Consider the following 19,250-nt stretch of genomic DNA (forward strand, 5'->3'; position numbering starts at 1 on the left):
GGAGGGTGTAAAAGGCATCTGGGATATTTGCATTTTTGTTTACTGAAGGGAGGAAAGCATCTCACAACTCTCTGCCGCTCTAATTCATTCAGGACATGATATATTTCCAAGACTGCTGCCATCTCAGGGTTTGAATCTGTTTTCAGTTTCACTCCAGGTTTCGCCACACATGTATATTTAAAAAAAAAAGATGGTTCCAATACAACTTAAGAAAGAAAAGCCAGCCTGACTTCTAAAATCCAATTTTGCCCCCTGGATGTGTTTTCTTCCTGGAGGGGGCCATGTGATCTCTCCCCTCCTCACCATGCTGCATTCTCCTCGTTCCAAGGCCTGGTCACAGCCAGACTGAAGCCCTTATCCTCAGGCTGTCGGTGGTGAATGAGAGGTATGCCTTGCTCAGCTCTAGAGTGGAGACAAATGGCTGTGTAACTCACCGTAATCCATGGCAAGAAATGATACATGCCGTGAGAGGAAAATAAAGTGCTGATGGAAAATTAATCTCATTAAGGAGATTTGTTTGTGGTGACATTTGAAATGAGCCTGAAAAATGAGGATTTTGACAGATGGCAAAGAGTGTCACTGGTATTATTATGGTATTAACGTTCAATAATATCTAAATGAAGCTGAATCTGTTCAGAACTCCAGAAGATTTTGTGAGGCCCGGTCTGGGCACACTGTTCTGCTGGCAGTAGCACCCCAACTATCCTCTGGAGGACCATCTCTCTCCCATTCTCAACCTAAGTGGTTTGAATGGGGCTGACCCCACCTCCTGGCTCTTGGTATGTGACCCAGACTAGCCAATAAGAGAACCACATTCCCTTAGCACAGTCATTGGCTCCAGGCTCAGGCATGTGACCCAGACTAGCCAATAAGAGAACCACATTCCCTTAGCACAGTCATTGGTTCAGGGGTGAGCATGTGACCCAAGTTGGTCCAATCCTGGAGCTTTTTCAGGAACCACCGGGGAAAAGCCATCCTCTTTCTGCTAGGGTTGCTGAGCTGGTGGTTGGTATTTAGGACCTGCAAGGGGCCTGTTTTGTTACCACAGAGGGAGAACCTGAGAAATGGAGAGATTCCTGAGCACCTGGAGCCAGCTGTGCCTGAAACTCTACTTTGGACTTTTTAGTCACTCAAGGCAATAAATTCACTTTTTAATAAGCCATTTTGTGCTTTTTCCTTGCAAACAAAAATGTTCTAACCAATACAGAAAATTTTAGATAGACTGCTTAAACAAACAAACAAAAAACCCCAGTGGAGCAAGGGGAGTTGCAGATTCACAGAGCAGTTTCCTAGCAAAAAGAAATCTTCCTGTTGCTAACATTTCCAGGTCCCAGTGACTAAGAATTTGGAGACTTTATTCTTAACCCCCCTGGTCTGAGACTGCTCACCAATCTGACTGACTCCTGTGTGCTAGATATTTTTCCATGAATCAGAAATGAAATATGCAGCACTGTAGCCACAAAGCAATGAAAACAGCTCATTTGCCTTTCGTGTCTCTCCAAACAAAAAGCTTTGTTTTTTCTGGGTCACACGTTGTAAGTGAAGAGTCATAATGATAATCCTGTTTGGATTTATTAACAGTTGAATAGACTATTGAGAAAAGATTTGTTAATCATCAGAAGCAAATTCACCATAGAAGCATTGCAGACAGAGTGGGACAATTGCCTTGAGCCAACTAAATCTCTGCCCCTTCAGGGAAAACTCTTGGATGTTTGAATTAAGTGCCACATCTGGAAATGCAGAAAGATACTTGCTTCTATTGAGTGCTTCCTATGTCCTTGGTACGAAGAACGGTATTTTGCCTACATTCTCTCTCAATTTCATCAACTCTATGAGGTAGGTCCTAATCCTGTTCTATAGGTGGGGAATGAGACAGAAACTACCAGTTGCTACCCAACGTCCATCCTCTCCTTGTTCCTTACAGAAAGGTAACCCCAAGCAGTTACTGCTTCTACTTCAAAGTTTATGATCCATGGGCAATTACTACAGACATTTATCATTTTGCAAACATTTTATCATGTCACTCCTGCAGCTGTGGATGGCCATGTGATTGCTTCTGGCTAGTGAGACTTGAGTAGAAGTCTTCCGGGGATCTCTGGGTAAGTGTTGCTGTCCTTATATGGACACTGCCCCTTTCTCCTTGTTCCTTCCTTCTCCCTGCTTGGAACGTGGGTACGAGGCTGGTGGTGGAGCAGCCATGTTGTGACCTTGAGGCAACCATAAGGAGGACAGCCATATCCTAAGGCTGGTGAAGGAGGACTATAGAAGGAAACTGGGATATTCTGACATTGTAAAGCCACTCTTTCTGCCCCAGAAGACCTACTTTCAGACTTGTTGTGTGAAAAAATTAACCATTATTTGGTTAACCCAATGAGGTTGGGTTTCTGCTACAGACAACTGAATTCTATCCCCAACTGACACAGGGAAACTGAGCTAAAGAAGTTTAAGGGACTTGCTCACATTTCCATATAAAGTGGTGTCTTAAAGCTGAATGAGACATAGTACCCAGCCTTAAAGAATTCAAGCCTACTTTGGGAGGCAGATACATAAATAATTATAGTATAATGCCATTAGTGTAATGATGTGATTTGCCTAGGGTATCATGGACACCTACAAAAAAAAAAAAAAAAAGAGAGAGAGAGAGTCAGATGTGGAACAGGAGTTAGCCAGGCAAAGGATAGAGGTGGGAAAAGAGATTACAGCTTGAATAAAAGGTATGGAAGTGAGACGCAGCGTAGCATACGCAGGGAGCCACAAGCTGCTTTGAGTTGTTGGAGTTCAAAGTATGAGGCAGGCAGTGGTGAGAAATGCAGCTGGAGGGGTGTTTCATTTTGCTATTGCTGCATAATAAGCCACCCCCAAAACTTAGTGGCTTAAAACTACATTTTATCATTTCTCATAATTCTTCAGTCTGAGCTGAGTTCAGCTGTGTGGTTCTTCTGTTCATGGAGTATCTGTTGGGGTTGGACTATCCAAGAAAACTTCTCAACTTCCAAGTTTGGTGCCTGGCTGGAGTAAATGGAAGAGCTAGGGCTGGCTGGGCTTCTCTCTCTCTGTCTTTCTCTCTCCCTCTCTCCCTCCCTGGCCTCTTCATGTGGCTAGCCAGGTCTTCCTCACAGCATGATGATCTCAGGGTACGTGGCAGATGGCTTCCAATTGCGAGGAAGAGGAAGCTTCCAGCGCATTTAGGGTCTGGGTTCAGAAGTACCAGAACATTACTTCCACTGCACTCTGTTGATCAAAGCAAGTCACAAGACCAGCCCTGAGTCAGGGAGAGGAAATAGCTTGTACTTCTTGATGGGAGGAGCAGTTTGCACATACAAGGAGAGATGAATTAATAGTGGTCCTCTTCGGAGACTACCTACCACAGAGGTTAGAAGGGTACAGATGTGGAACAACCTTGTCTGCTTCTCAGGGAGGTTGATGTGAACACCAGACCTGGGGGGTTTGCCCTGCTTCATATTTGGGATCAGAAAGGAAAACACCTCTCAAACTGCCCCAACTTATCAGAGTGAAACAGACAGAGTAGTGTGATTAGGCAGAGGAAGGGATGGAGCTTGGCTTCTTTAAACCCCCTTCAGTTCCCATATCTTATGCGAGATGGTCGAGTTGAGAATCAGAGAGCCTACTCTGGGGTCTGCAGTGGTGAAGGGCAGGGGGAGCCCACAGCAAAGCCTAGACCTCTCAGGCCATGGGCTGGAGGGGAGGATGGCATAGCACCCCTGGAGTCAGAGTTGCAGGGGAAGCTGAACAGGCTGAGTCCAGCCACCCCACAGCGGGAATCAGTGAGGATCTGGAGGACGTGGTATGGATTTGAGCACATTGCCTTCTACCCTCCCAATCCCCACCCATAGGGTCACAAAAGACAACACCCCTCCCACCCAGTGAATTACTCAGGCATCGCACTGGAGAGCAGCAAGGAGAAGGAGAGATGACCTGAGAGCCTGAGAATGTGCCCGAAGGGACAACTTTTTAAACAGTCTCTTCATAGCATTTTCTGGACTTCACTGAAATCTAACCAGCAAGAGAGGCTCATAAGGAAGAATGACAAGTTGTAATGAAATAAAGAAGCCATGTTAAGGAAAATTACAAAGACATCATAGGAATAATGGCAGTTACCTCTGCGGGAAAGGAGGGAGAGGAGGGGTCCGTGGGGAGCTTCGGCTGTTTTAGAGATAAGGCTGTATCTCTAAAGTTAGGGGGTGGATATGGGTGTTGTTCTATTCTTTATGCCTCTTTGTGGGTTTTAAATAGTTCGTAATGTAACTTTTAAAAAAGCTGCCATTCTGAACAGAATTGTGAGCCGCCAATGCCAAGTTTAGGTTGTGAACATATTGCATGGGAGTGGGGAACGTAGAAAGAGGCTTGAAATGGAATCAGATTTGCTTGTTTGAAAAATCATCCGGGCCGGATTTGAGGACAAGAGTTGAGACAGGGAGGCCAAGGAGGAGGCTGCCGTTCCCATCCCCTGGAAGGTGGAAGGTGGCCTGTAGCCTCAGGTGGTAGTTAGGGTGGCTTAGGAGTCAAGCTGGCGATGAGGGCTTGGTAATTGACAAGATGGGGGAGGGTGGCTGGATGGGCAAGGTTTCTGGTGTGAGCGAGCAGAGACCCCACCCCCACCGGCTGAGATAAGAGGATCCAGGTGGAGGGCATCTTTAGATGGAAAGGTGAAGAGTTCGCTCAGGACAGGTCGGGTTTGAGATGCCTGTGGGATGTCCTGGTGGAGGGTGGACGCATGAGTCTGGGCCCCAGGGGAGAGATCTGGGAGACCCCAGCACTAAGGCAGATTGGAGCTGGAGAGGTACGTGAGATACCCTGATGGGGGGCTAGTAGGAGAGTAGCAAAGAGGATCCAGGACAGATGAGCGAAGCAGCCACACAGCCAGAGAAAGGGAAGCTCCAGCGGTTCCCAGCTCCGCAGACACGCCCTCACCATCCCCTCTGGTAAGCAGAAAGAACCACCCCACCCCCACCAGATGCTCTGGCAGGTCCCCCTCTTTGGCCTCCCCCTGGGCGGCCCCACCCTTCCTTCCCCTGCGCATCCCATTCTCTACTTGCTGTTCACGTTTGCCTGCCTGGGGGATCGCTTTCCTTTCCCTCCAGAATTATTAAAAGGGCCAGAGAGAAAGGCTCCTTCCACAACCAGATCTGGATTGAGATTCTCACCCAGGCAGCAGAAGGCCCAGCCACCCCCTGGACCCGTCTCCTTCAAGGACAGAGCCCAGAAAGAGCCGATCCCGGAGCCTCCTCGGAAGTAGGGGCCTGGTGGAGGAAGAGTATATAAGACGGGCTACAGACTAGTCGGCCCCTTCCCTTCAGTCTCCCCTCTCCCTTTAGTTTCTGTTATGATAAACGCAAGACAGTGTCAGCCTTTGTTTGTCCCCATTGACAACCTAAGCATCCTCTTTTCTACCCAGCCCCTGTCTTTTAGAACTGGAAATCTCTGTTTCTTACAATTTGAATTTCGATTTGAAGTTTAGACTCTGATTGGGGCAGGGGTGGCTCTGAGCTGTAGGAAAAAGAGTGTTTCTGTCTTAAATTGGAATTAAGAGAATTTTGGAAAAGTCAAAAAAACAAAGTTGCATTTCAGAAATATCAGTCTCGCAAAGCATTTCTCCAAAAACATAGATTTCAATTGCTGTATGAAAGTATATTGGAGGGAATGTAGAGGGTTTTGCTTTTCTAAAAGTAACCCGGGCTTCCCTCGTGGCGCAGTGGTTGAGAATCTGCCTACCAATGCAGGGGACGTGGGTTCGAGCCCTGGTCTGGGAAGATCCCACATGCCGCGGAGCAACTAGGCCCGTGAGCCACAACTACTGAGCCTGCGCGTCTGGAGCCTGTGCTCCGCAACAAGAGAGGCCGCGATAATGAGAGGCCCGCGCACCGCAAGGAAGAGTGGCCCCCGCTTGCCACAACTAGAGAAAGCCCTCGCACAGAAACGAAGACCCAACACAACCATAAATAATAAATAAAAAGTAAAAAAAAAAAGACAAAACTGTAGTTCCCAGAGGCTCTCATTAAAAAAATAAAAAATAAAATGAAAAAGAAGCAACCCTATGGTCAAAAGTAATACAGCTATGAAATAAGATAATCAAAAAAGGAAAGTTTTCATACAGAAAACATTTTAATGAGTCAGTTTCATGCCAACTCTCGTAGCATCAATCTACTCGGAGATCTCAGAATTGCTTTCAGAGTGATTTACTTACCAGCCCTTTGGAACTCACTTGTATAAACGATAACCTTCTGCTCTAAAATATATGCCAAGAAGCACAGGTGTGTGCAAGTAAGCAGTCTCTAGTCTCATGATCTTTCTTTTCACCCAGTAATTGGCTTTTCATAGAACTGTGCAGGAGGTATCAAAAGGTCCATTGGTTCATTCCTCTGCCCCCAGACTGAACATCCGCCATCTCAGAGAGCAGGCAGCCATTCCCTCTCAAGCACTCCTCTAGAAACCTGCTCATGGCTTTGGTTTTTGGTTTCCTTTCCTTGAGCATCTGATCTTTTTTGCTGTGCCTTCTAGCTCTTGGGACCCCCACTGCCATCACTCTTATTGTGGGCTTGTCCTTGGGGGATGGTAGCCCTGCCCCAGTCCTTCCATCTGTCCTCCTTCCGGGCCAGGATCAGTCACCTGGGGGAAGGGTGTGCTGCTGGTGCTTTTCCCAGGTAATATATTTGCATTTTAATAGGAGTCTCCTGGGAGAAAAAGTGTTAACTTCCAGGCATTAAAACAAGCTTCTTCTTCTGCTGCTGCTGCTCTGTGTGCATGTGTTTGTGTGTGTGTGTGTGTGTGTGTGTGTGTGTGTGTGTGTGTGTGATGGGAAGGAGAGAGAAGAAGGAGACGACAAGGAGAAGGAAGAGAGTGGCTGCCATTTATCAATGCAGCAAGAACACAGAGAATACCCAGAGATGACCACTGCTAATATCTTGGTATATATCCTCCCAAGCACCTAGTGTTACAGATATGAATAAACATCCTTATCTCTAGCAGTCAAATTTAGACACTTTTATAAAACTGGAAAGTTGTACACATCGTTTCTATATGTCCCATTTAGTAACACGTACACTCCTGTTCCAGTAATCCCACTTCTAGGAACTTATCCTAAAGAAAAAACTAGAACGATAAGAATAACATTAGCTCTTATGTATTGAATTTTAATTGTGTACCAAGATTTGGTGGATTTGGCATAGAGATGTATTTTTTCGGAAGGAAATGAAAGTAGGGGAGGTAGAAAAAGAGGGACTGTGGGTGTGGAATAACTGAAGAGGGTGTAATTTGAGAGCTTTTGCAGGCGAGTAAGTGGGACAGGAAATCTCCGGGCTGAGTTGGGAAGCCCGCTTTGGGGTGCTTTGAATGCTACTGGTAGATATTCAGTCAATATCTTTCCCCCTCCTTTTTATTCCCACAGATATGTACTTTAGTCCCAGGAATTTTTTTTTTTTTTTTTAAATCTGGACTTTCAATTCCAGAATGAGTAATTGTGTATAAAGTGGGTCACAAGGAAGTGATAACTAATGCACAGACTGTTTTAACTGCTCAATCAGAAATCTCTATGCTACATTATGAAATATGCAGGAAGGAAAATAAGCAGATGATAGGAATGGAAGGAATCCTAAAATAATATTTTCACAAACAAATTCTGGCCCAACACACACCTGAGGGGTCAGTGGAGGGGAGCTGCAATGATATGCACTCCTGAGCGTTGAAGCACTGAAGTAAAATTGCCGAACTAGATAGCGTTCCAAACGACATAAGACCTTCTGAGGCACATGACCACTCAAACCCACAGCCTGAGAGGCCATGGCAATGTCTTGGGGGCATCTTCGTCACTCTGTTTCCTAGCACAGGCAGGCAGGGCGTAAAGAAAGCAAAGACAGACAAAACGAAACTCACATGGAATTTAAAAATCTGTTCTGGGGGCTTCCCTGGTGGCGCAGTGGTTGAGAATCTGCCTGCCAATGCAGGGGACACGGGTTCGAGCCCTGGTCTGGGAAGATCCCACATGCCGCGGAGCAACTGGGCCCGTGAGCCACAATAACTGAGCCTGCACGTCTGGAGCCTGTGCTCCACAACAAGAGAGGCGGCGATAATGAGAGGCCCCGTGCCCTGCAATGAAGAGTGGCCCCCACTTGCCACAACTAGAGAAAGCCCTCGCACAGAAACGAAGACCCAACACAGCCAAAAATAAATAAAATAAATAAATAAAAATAGTGTTAAAAAAAAATCTGTTCTATTTGCTCTTCCTAAAACAAACAAACAAAACCCATCTTTTTGGTTTAATTTGTTTCATAGATTTTTCTTTTCCTTGTGGTAAAATACACACAACATAAAAATTACCATTTTAACTATGTTTAAGTGTACGATTCAGTGGCATTAAGTACCTTCACAATGTTGTGCCGCCGTCACCACTATTTCCAGAACGTTTTCATCAACCCAAACAGAAACTCTGTACCCAATAAGCAACAACTTCCCATCCCCACTTCCCCAGTCCTTGGTAACCATCATTTTACTTTCTGTCTCTATAAATTTGCCTATTCCAGGGACCTCATATAAAGGGAATAATACAATATTTGTCGTTTGGGACAAAAATAATACAGTACTTGTCCTTTTTCACTTAGCATAATATATTCAAGATTCTCCCATGTTGTAGCATGTATCAGAATTTTCTTCATCTTTATGGCTGAATAACATTTCATTGTATACATTTACTACATTTTGTTTATCCCCTCATAGGCTGGGGGACAGTTGGGTTGTTCCACCTTTGGCCATTGTAAATAATGCTGCTATGAGCACTCGTGTGCAGTATCTGGTTCAGTCCCTATTTTCAGTTCTTTAGGGATGGAATTGCTGAATCATATGGTAATTCTGTGTTTAATTTCTGAGGAACCACAAACTGTTCTCCATAGCAGCCTCACCATTTCACAGTCCCACCAGCACACACAAGGGTTCCATTTTTTCCACATCCTGCCAGCACTTGCTGATTTCCGTTTTTTTCAAAAATAATAGCCATCCTAATGGGTGTGAAATGGTATTTCATTTGGTTTGGAGAGATATTTAAACAGAAATCATACCGAGGACACATATTATATATAATTTCATATACTTTAGGTTTGGAACCAAAACTAAGAATCATAACATATACTGAAAATAATACTTAGGATATTTGTAACTCATCGTACACAGTATCTTTTGGTTTATTCTATTTTTGGTGTAAAGTTCTAAATTGCCCTCCTATAGTCTCATTTTATGCACTGCTTGATTTTTCTTCCTGACACAAGTTTCTTTCTTTTTTTCTGGTAAGTTTTTTTTAAATTTTATTTATTTTTGGTTGCATTGGGTCTTCGTTGCTGTGCATGGACTTCCTTTAGTTGCAGCGAGCGGGGGCTACTCTTCGTTGCGGTGTGCAGGCTTCTCATAGCGGTGGCTTCTCTTGTTGTGGAGCACGGGCTCTAGGCACGCAGGCTCAGTAGTTGTGGCTCGTGGGCTCTAGAGCGCAGGCTCAGTAGTTGTGGCGCAGGGGCTTAGTTGCTCCGCGGCATGGGTGATCTTCCCGGACCATGGCTCGAACCCGTGTCCCCTGCATTGGCAGGCGGATTCTTAACCACTGCGCCACCAGGGAAGTCCCCTGACACAAGTTTCAAATTTTATCTAATGTTCTAAAAATAATTTGTGTACATGACATTCAAAGATGTGTTAATCTCTGATGATGATTGTTATTACTTCTGGTATCCTATTGCACCAGTTTTCAAGGTTGAACAGATTCTCTGGATTCCATTGTTAAGTTATGCAGCATTTTATATTCATAAGGAACAAAGATAAGAAGCTGTTTCTTTGAAGTTGACCTGTGGTCTTTTCTTAAAACGCTTATTATAGTCAAACGACAGACCTAATGTATTGAAATACTCTGTATTAAATCTTGATTTTGGGGGGGCATAACCAACACATCTGATAAAGAGAGACCTTTCATGAATACTTGGTTAATACGAATTTGAGGGCCTGCTATGAGCCAGCCATTTTGCTGGGTGCTGGATACATACTGGTGACTAAACAGACCTCATGGCATGTGGTAGATGTTTCCAGAAAGAGATAGTCCTATTGTTTTTACTGCCTTCTTGACAAATAACTTAAGGGATAGCTCATAGTTCAGGGATAAATGTGGCCCAGGACTAAGTTGTACTTATTGAATTGACTTTCACCTGATTTTCCCAAAAGGATTTGAGTTAGCTTATAAAAGATACATGTAATAATTTTAATATACAGAAAGGTAGAATCCAGATCAAGAAGTAAGGAAGGTAGCAACATACATGCCCTAAGTTGCATATGTCTGACACAATTACTATTACCTAATTACTATGTTTGATACAAACTCTAGGGATGCATTTGCTTGGAGAAAAACAACATTGACTTCAATAAGTAGAGGCTCATTCATCTCATATAACAAGCCTGAAGTTATGCAATCCAGGGCTGGCACAGTAATTCTCTATCAGGACCCAGGTTCATCATCTTTCTGCCCTGCCATCCTTAGCATGCAGACCTGTGTCCTCATGCTGTCACCACGTGGTCCCCAAATGGTTGCTGTACCTCAGGGCAGGAAGAAAGGAGAAGGGCCACGGGGCAAGAGCTTTCTCCTACTTTTCTTTTTTATCCAACCAAGAAAAATGAAGGGCCTGAGGTTTCATCCTGTTTGCAAGCTAAGAAGTTAGCCTGCCATGGTTTCATGGTTGCTGGCAGAAGTCACGAGACTCCTAGGTCAGAGGCAGCCAGCACTATTACTCAGTACACAGCAAGCAGCACGATTTGCGGTAGTTCTCCTCACCCTCAAGTCCCATAGGGGTGATACAGATAGGCCCACAGGAATGCCGGTGCACTCAGTGGGTTGCCTCACGGGAGAGGAACCTTGAACTCAGGGACCCCAAATCTTACACAATTGGCAGTAGGCAGGCCTGCCCTTTGCTCTGGAGTGAAACACCATCCCTGTCTTCCAAGGTTCTAAGCAAGCCTCCCCTTTTCTCTGGAGAGACGGCATCTCTATCTTCCAAGGCTGTATGCTATGCAAGCATCCTTGGGAAGATACTCTGTTGCTATCAGTAAGTGTCTCGGCTTGCAAGGTATACAGAAATGAGAGAGACCACAGAGAACTGTCTCCCAACAATATCCGCCCCAGGGACTTCTGCCTATCGTTACTGCCCAGAACCGTATCACCTGGCCACCTCTGACTGCTAGGGAGGCTGTGAAACTGGGTCTTCTGGCTGGACACACTGCTGCTCTAAATAAAATGGTGGTTCTATTCATAAGGAAAGGCAAGCGCAGATGGAGCTTCGCAAGAGCAGGGCAAAAACCGTGCCCGTGTGTTTTTAGTTGTGTGACCAATATCTTTTTCCCATTGTATAACACATTTTATGACACTTCATTTATTGGTCCTGCAGGAAATAATTTGTACAACTTAGAAGAAAACTCCCAGTCAAGTACCATTCTGCAAATTTCAAACAAACTATTGGTAGTTTAGTGCAGAATTTTAATGTCATAACTGTATAATATCTAAGTGTATAGGCCAATCACTCCTTAGAACTCTCCCTGTTTAAACAAAAAATCTGTATTCGTTATTTTTACCGACCATTTTTAGGGGGTGAGAATAACAATTCTTTTAAGAAAATGTTTATGTCATGAAATTTCTCCCAATCTTCTAGTATCTGTAGCTTAAGGAACAGGTTCTACTTTGCACACAGATAGGTGTTTGGTAAGAGGTTGATAAATATACCTTTTCTGGTTTCATTTATTTTAAGATAATTTTTTCACCTCATGACAGTCATTTGGGGCTGATAGTGTTACCATGGTAACCATGCTCCGCAATGCTGGTTGCTGGTGAATATTGATCCTCAGCACCTCAGCACCTTTCACTACAGTGCTCACTCCCTTATGGGAAGGGAAGCCTTGCTCACAGCACATTTAGGTCAAGGAACCCACGCCCAGTGGCAGTTGGTACTATAACAGAAACCTACTGGCTTTTCCTCCCAGGAACCAGTCTAAAGATTCCATTGAGAACCCTAGCTCAACCCATATCATCATGGCTTACATTTCCATTGTAACAAATAGAGGCAAAACGTCTTTGTTTCCTTTTCGGCTGCACTGTGAGAGCTCAGAAGCTCAGTCAATGCAACGCCTAATGCACTGAGAGAAAATTTCGGTCGTGAATGGACACGCCTTCCCTAGAGGCAGAGAAGTTTGCAAACTACTTTTCAAATCTCTCATTGTATGATTGTGAAATAAAAATGCTTCTTTCCTGAGCGGGAAGGAGAGCTTTTACTCTGGGTGGTACCCTGGGAATCTAATGATGGAGAACCGTCCAGGGCCGTCCTGCAGATGATGACTGTCAAGGCTCTGGCGGGGTGATCTCAGATGGGGTTGACCTCTCTTCTCCACAAACGGGGGAGAGCCTCTCCCCTTCAGCAGGGTTTTGTGTATGAGAAGCGGGGGTGGGGAGTGGAGCTTGTTAGAGAAAGCAGCTTTGAAAACTTCATTCTCCTTGCCAAGAACTAATGGACTGTCTTCAACGTGCATGAAATCTGTTCGGCATGGTGACCAGGGGAGCCAAAATGAGGCCTCCACAGACCTAATTTGGCGTCAGCCTACATCTGTGTGAGAAGGTCTGGATGTGTTTATTTTATTCTCTGCTGTAACTAAGAAAAAAACCAACAAAAACCCTGCGAAGGTTCATTGAGACAACAGTTGGTCACAAAAAAGGAATTTGAACCAAGATAACGCTGGTTACATTTTATCCACATGTTCCTGAAGCCTGCACTAACGGTTGAATACATAGCCTTTCACCATTAGATGAAAAAGTAACCAAATCAGCATAGTCTTTAGGAAATTAAAAGAATCTACATACACACACATAGATATCTTTTGATATCTCAGGAACCACTGACGGAATGAAAGGATTCCTAGACCACGTGAGACATTTCACTCTCTTATCATCTTTGTCCCATGTTGGGAGAGGCAAACGTGTGTTGGAGTGGAAACCCAGGGAGAAACTTCTCCCCTGTCAGTTGCAGTGACAGCCAGCCTTTGTGGAGCTCTATGAGCCAGGCACTGTTCCTCAGCACTTTCCAGTAGGATTTCGCTGAATGCTGGTTAACAGCCATTTCATGTGAACGCAATCATAATCCCCACTTTACTGTTGTGGCAACTGAAGCACAGAGAAGTTAAGTGACTTGCCCAACGTCACACAGCTAGTTGTACAGGACCTATGCCTCTTGTGTAAAATGATATGCACACCCGCCCCCCGACCCCAGCTTTGTGGCTCAAGGTCCTCGGAGCAAAATACTACAGCAGGAAGGGGAGAGGAAATCTGGCTGTGGTATACTGGAGGGGAAAAAACAAGGGAGGCTCTTAAAGTCTAGGCAAGGCAATGTCTCCAAGGACAGTGCAGTTTCTCATCAGTGAGCTATTGGTCAGACTCCCCAGTCTCAGAGGCCTGTCCGGGGTTTCGGTGCTGCCAGGGTGACATTGCTCAACCACCTGTAGGGGAGCTGCAGCCCTGGAAAGAAGCCCAGGCTGTAGGGCTGCCGGTATCTGGCTGGTCTTCTACTCCAAGATAGAGGAGAATGTCATTCCTTGGTAAATTTTCCTTCAAATGACCTTTGTGAGATAAGCCCTATCCATTTCAGCATCTGCCTTCCTCAGTATGTCCTCTCCTGCACCAAAAGGACACGTCCTCTGAGATCCAACCAGTTCCCCTGACATCCTTGGGTACTGGTGACCGCGCTTCTAGGGGAGTGAAGTCACTCCCAGCATTGTTTTTCCGTGGAGATCCTGTCACACTGATGGTGGTATGACACCTGAGTACAGACTGGCTTTTCAGCAAGATGCATTTCTTTTTAGTTTATGCTGCCAGTTTTCCCTGGAGAATCAAGTTCTGTTTAATCCAAATGGGAAATGTTTGGAATGGTGATGTCACTGGCTGTCATTGGAAATTAAAAAGCAGAGGGGACATATGCCAACACCTTCCCTTGGAATTTCTTTACCTGACCTTTCAATATAGTAACAGAGTGTCTTAGATCTCAAATCTTTTCACCGTTTATCACTTGGTCGTCAAGATGATGAATGCTTCTGGCCCTAAAATATGCATTATTACAATTCTTTGGTTTAAAAATATATGGATAGCTTTAATAAAAGGGATGACTGGATCAATTAAACTTTCTAAATCCAAAGTCAAGCCCTTTTGGCTAAACCTACAATATTGTGTCTCATAGGTTTAGTTTTAAACCAAGGATTTAAAGCGTAACCTATCTGTTCCTCTGTAGAATTTAACTTAAAAAAAATCCAGTTGGGGATAATTGTTCACATCTGCCTAATGATGTTGCTATTTGAAAAGACATGAGAATGTACATTTTTGAGTTACAATAGCTTTCAGTTTATAATTAAAATCAAAATGGGAAAATTTAATTTTATATGAGGACTCAAGGTGACACATTATTTTAGCATTATCAGACATTGATTTATTTTTTCTTATTTTTCTCTGCTTTTGTGCAGGTGATGTACGGAGGAGCAGATGTGTTGCCTCTAGCAAGGCAATAATTCACTTCATTATTATTGTTTGATTTGCCTTGTGTGTGCTGTTCGTTGCTAACTGAGGCCTGCAATGCTGTCCGTGGGATGTGAAATGTACAGGAACGGGTCAGAAGGCCTTGGGAGAAGTGAAAAAGAAGTCATTGCCCTGGCCTCAGTCACCTGTCCCCAGACAAAATCACACCCTGTCATCCATGAAGATTTGCAAACCAGCCCCCACTCAGCTGCTATTTTTGACCAGAGTCCTTGCTGCCCTAGGCTCCTACCCGTGGGACCGAGAACGTTAATGTCAGAAAGAAGTTAGAAACTGATATTGAAGAGCAGACCTGTGTTGGAAAGAACATAGTTCAAGGGAGACTGGTGAATGAAGAAGGGTAAGTACGAATGGGGTCTGACTAGATAGAGCATGACAGAGAAGAAGGTCAAGTGTGCTATGAGTTAAACTGAAGCCAAGATTCTAATGAAAGACTAAAGTGTTCTCATTTATTTATTTATTGGCTCAAAAAGTGCTTCTCAACTGGATAAATCAGAAGATGCTGGTCAGAAGATCCTTGGCAGGTGGAGGGCAGGGTGGAGGGGGGACCAACTTGGGATGTTAAGGGTCTGCAGAGAGAGTAATTGCAGCTTGAACCAGGGGGTCTCTTTGGAGGAGCAGGTACCGACCAACAGAACTGAACACCGGAGGTGGTGGTGGTGGGGTGAACTGGGAGATTGGGATTGACATATATACACTAATATGTATAAAACAGATAACTAATAAGAACCTGCTGTATTAAAAATAAAATAAAATAAAATTCAAAAAAAAGAACTGAACACCAAAGCCAGGCTTGGTTGTTAAGTGGGGTGGGGCAGAAACTGCTAGTTGCCTACCCAGTCTCTACTCTCTCCTTTTCCCTTCATAACACAACCAAGATTTTAAACTGGATGACAATGTGCCCAGCTGGAAGGTTACATTTGTCAGCCACATTTGCAGCTGGGTTGGCCATTGAGATACAAGCAGAAGTTGTTGGGTTGATCTTCTGTGAAGACGCCTTAAGAGGGGCTAGACTACTGACGTAATCTTTTTTTTTTTTCCCTTCTCCTTCCTGGAACAGGACGATCAATGTGATGGCTGGAGCTCTAGCTGCCACATTGGACCATGAAGTGAATTCAAGATGGAAGCCATATGCTAAGTATGGCAGAACAAAAAGATAGAGGAAACCTGGAACTTTGATGACACTGTAGCTCCCATACCAGCCAGAATCCAGCCTTATTTTGTATGAGAGAGAAATAAGCTTCTATCTGATTGAAACCACTGTTATTTCCTCCTTCACTTGGGACATCACAAGCCTAGGGAATCTTTGGAAGGCTTTGAGCAGAAAGTGAAGAATTAGGGATTTTATTTGTTTGTTTTCTGGTATGTTTATTTTTTTAAGTTAAATTAGCTGTAAAATAAAGGTGATATAACTTGACAAAATAGTCTCTGAGCTCAATCATAAAAGGAATCAAGGGGTTATAGATTATTGTATTATGTATTCATTTGGCTTAAACAAAAAGAGGCTTTGTTTGCTTATGTAATTGAGAAGACCAGAGGTTGGGTGGGCTTAGGTAAGGCCAGATGTAGTAGCTGGACAAGCCAATGAAGACCCAGTGTCTTTCCATTTCTTCTTAGTCTCCCATGGTTTTATTCTTAGACTGTCCCACCTAATGATCACAAAAGCAAAATCTCCTTATATCTGGACCAGGTGGCCATCCCCAAGCCAATCACTGTGGCTAGGGTAGCTAGGACAATGGAACCGACTGGATGGCTTGAACAGTCCGAGGTCCGCCCAGAGAACTGCAATTAGGTTAATCCCTCCCAAATGCATGGCTGGGAAGTATGGGGCCCTGCTAGGAAGGGGAAAAAAGAAATGCATATGGGAAGGCCACCATGTGCTCTATATCTCTCCTGGTTATCCTTCTCGAGTAGTGTTATTTCAAGGGCTTCAGTTTTTTAAAAGGCAAAGGTCTTTTGCTTCCAAATTCATTTTTATTAGCCTGAAAGCCAGTATTGGACTTAATGGTTGGGAGTAAGGCATGGAATTGCCAGAGAAACTGTTATTCTTACTTTCATTCATTAATTCAACACTAAACATTTCTTGGGTGCTGGTTACGTGTCATAGAGTCAGTAGGCCTTGCCTGAGAGGATGAGCACATATTAAGCCATGAGGATCAGTGGCACAAGCACACAGGGAGGCAGACTCTTTAGGAAGGTCAGGAAGCAAGTATGAGGGCATGGGAAATAGGATGGGGAAGACTGGCTGTAACTAGGAGTTGGGCATTTGGTGACGCCCAGAGAGAGTGGACTTGCATGGTCCCTCAGCACGGCCCTGGGTAGATTGCTGGTTCTGTGCGCCTGAGAGAGGGAAAAGCAGGATGGGGGGTGCATATGGGGGCTTCATGCTGTGCCTGTTTTGCAGTCTTACCAGTGCTGGATTTTGACTGGGGTTCTGAATCCTCCTGGTTAGGGAGTCTCTGGGAGGAGGATGGATAGAGTTAGCGGTTCTTAACTAGGGTTTTGGGAATGTTTGGGGGATAAAGTGCTAGGAAATGAGGGTGAAATCCCTGAAACTCCCAGGAAGAATTTCTGCCAATCCAGCTAGGCTGCTGCTCTCCTGACCCTGGAACAGCTTCTTGGGGGTTTTCAGTTTATCACGACACAATTCTTTTTTTCTGCAAGAGTTAGAGAATAAGGGCTCCGTAACCCAAAATAGTTCACAGCATGGTATTGTCTCTATTTAAAATCATCTCCCAAGGGGTTCAGCTAACAATGTACATGTCAAATTATGTCACGCCCATTAGCTGCTCTAATTTGGTCAGTCTGGGTCAGGCAGTCCCTGAACTGACGGAGCTGTGAACATCCCAGCAGACAGTCACAGCTGCAGCACCCAAGCTGCCCTTGGCTTGAGCTGCATCAGGGCGTGACATCCTACTAGCAAGTACAAGGCAGTGTCACGTGGAGGGTTAACCTCATGATGACAGTGACGTGTCATCCAGCCCCTTTATCAGAGCTTTGCCCCTGGAGACTGGAGTATGTGGGTTTGAATCACGGCTCCGTCACTTAGCAGCTACGTGATCTTGGGCAAGTTAACTTTTCTGAGCCTCATTTTCCACGTCTGTAAAACGGGAATACTCATAACACTTCACTTATAGGGCTGTAGTGAGGATTAAATGCATGTGAAGTGTTTGGCAGGGTGCCTGGCACTTAATAACAACTCAATGCCAGCTATTTACTACTAGTAGTAGTATCTAATTTTTTTAATCTTGTTTAGTCCTTCAAAACTGGGGCTCCTCCCAAGATCACCCACAGGAAATATTTCACCAGCCCTCCAGAGACCAGGAGAAGACGAGCAGCCCTTCCTGGAGGGCATGCCGGGTAGCTAGAGGAGTCACAGTGGTATTCTGACATAGAACTATTTAAAATGTGGCAAGAGTGGCCTTGACTTTAAGACTAGCTCTGTTTGGGTACGGAAGGCTTCTTTCTCTGCCTAGGGGATCACAGGGTGCCTTTGTGTGGTCATGCAATAGGTCTGCAGAGCTCCAACGAGGCAGACGTAAGGGTGCCGCCATTCTCTCCATTTTCTATAGAGGTAAACTGAGGCACAGAGAAGTCTATACACACATGCACAGTTCTTTCCCTGACCTCTCAAAGGACAAGTGAAACTGGGGTAATTATAGAGCCAGAAGCAGAATCTCCTACCCAGATGACATGAGACTGTGGCATCTGAGTCATAAACCACAGTGGGAGCCAATATTTGGGAAACTATCTGGGGTTACTTCACATGCACAAAGACTACGCTTCTTAGCCTTTTCCTTACCCAAACCCTCTGGGGTCGTCTGGCGTTCCCTTCATGGGTACCTCCAGGAGGTGGTGTGTTGTAGAAAAAGCCCTGGATTATATTCAAGAGACCCGTACTTTAAGCCCAATCCTGCCAAACCAGCCGTGTGACCTTGGAAAAGTTACTTAACCCAGGATTGTACTTCAGAAACAGAAGTGAAGGGTTTGGACGATACCAGTGGTTTCCCAAACCTGACTGGTCCGCAGAATCACTGTGTGTGTTTTGGGGGGTAGGCTGCGGAGGTGGGATCTGGAGCCTCAGAATCTGGGGTTTGTGTTCTAGGTGATTCTGAAGATCAGTCACCGTTGGGAACCCTGGAGCAGATGCTATCCAAGATGCCTCGCGGGGCTCCGGTGTTTTCTGACTCCAAAGCCCCCTTAAGCATATTCTGCGCAGTTCCACACAACTCAGCCCAGAGGAGACGGCGGCCCTCCCCGTGAAGCCCTGTGAGCGAGTCGGCGTGTACCCCGGGGAGCAGACAGCCCGGCACAGCACGCGGCTTGCGTGGCGCGTGGGAGAGAGCTCCGGGGCCGTGCCTGTTTCTTAGCTGGTTCTGCTTCGGAGTCAGTGAATTGGCCTCGCCTGGGGCCAGCGGGACCTTGGCCCAGACTGTGACTGTCCACCGCCTTGCTCCTGACGGCCCGGCCCTTCTTGCCATTGTGCTGTGTTGTGGAACACCCAACACGCCTGCCCCAAGTCCGAGGAGCACGTCAGGAACCCCACAAGCCTGCCTTGCGTCCTTGAGGCCGGCACCCTTCATGTGAGATTTTGAAAGCAGTCATGTGTCTCCAGCTGTCCCAGAGTCACAAAAGGTCCCTGTTCTAATGA

At 45.2% G+C, this 19,250-nt stretch overlaps 1 long non-coding RNA gene across 1 annotated transcript; it reads left to right on the forward strand.

Annotated features, from left to right (window-relative positions):
• Nucleotides 1-15,994, forward strand: LOC118890152. Its single transcript, XR_005018686.1, has 4 exons — nt 1-1,836; nt 1,925-2,099; nt 14,530-14,939; nt 15,660-15,994. It is a non-coding gene; the product is annotated as an uncharacterized LOC118890152 (long non-coding RNA).
• The last annotated feature ends 3,256 nt before the right edge of the window (nt 15,995-19,250 follow it).

This window comes from Balaenoptera musculus, chromosome 2 (genome assembly GCF_009873245.2).
Source record: "Balaenoptera musculus isolate JJ_BM4_2016_0621 chromosome 2, mBalMus1.pri.v3, whole genome shotgun sequence".
Classification (NCBI taxonomy): Eukaryota; Metazoa; Chordata; class Mammalia; order Artiodactyla; family Balaenopteridae; genus Balaenoptera; species Balaenoptera musculus.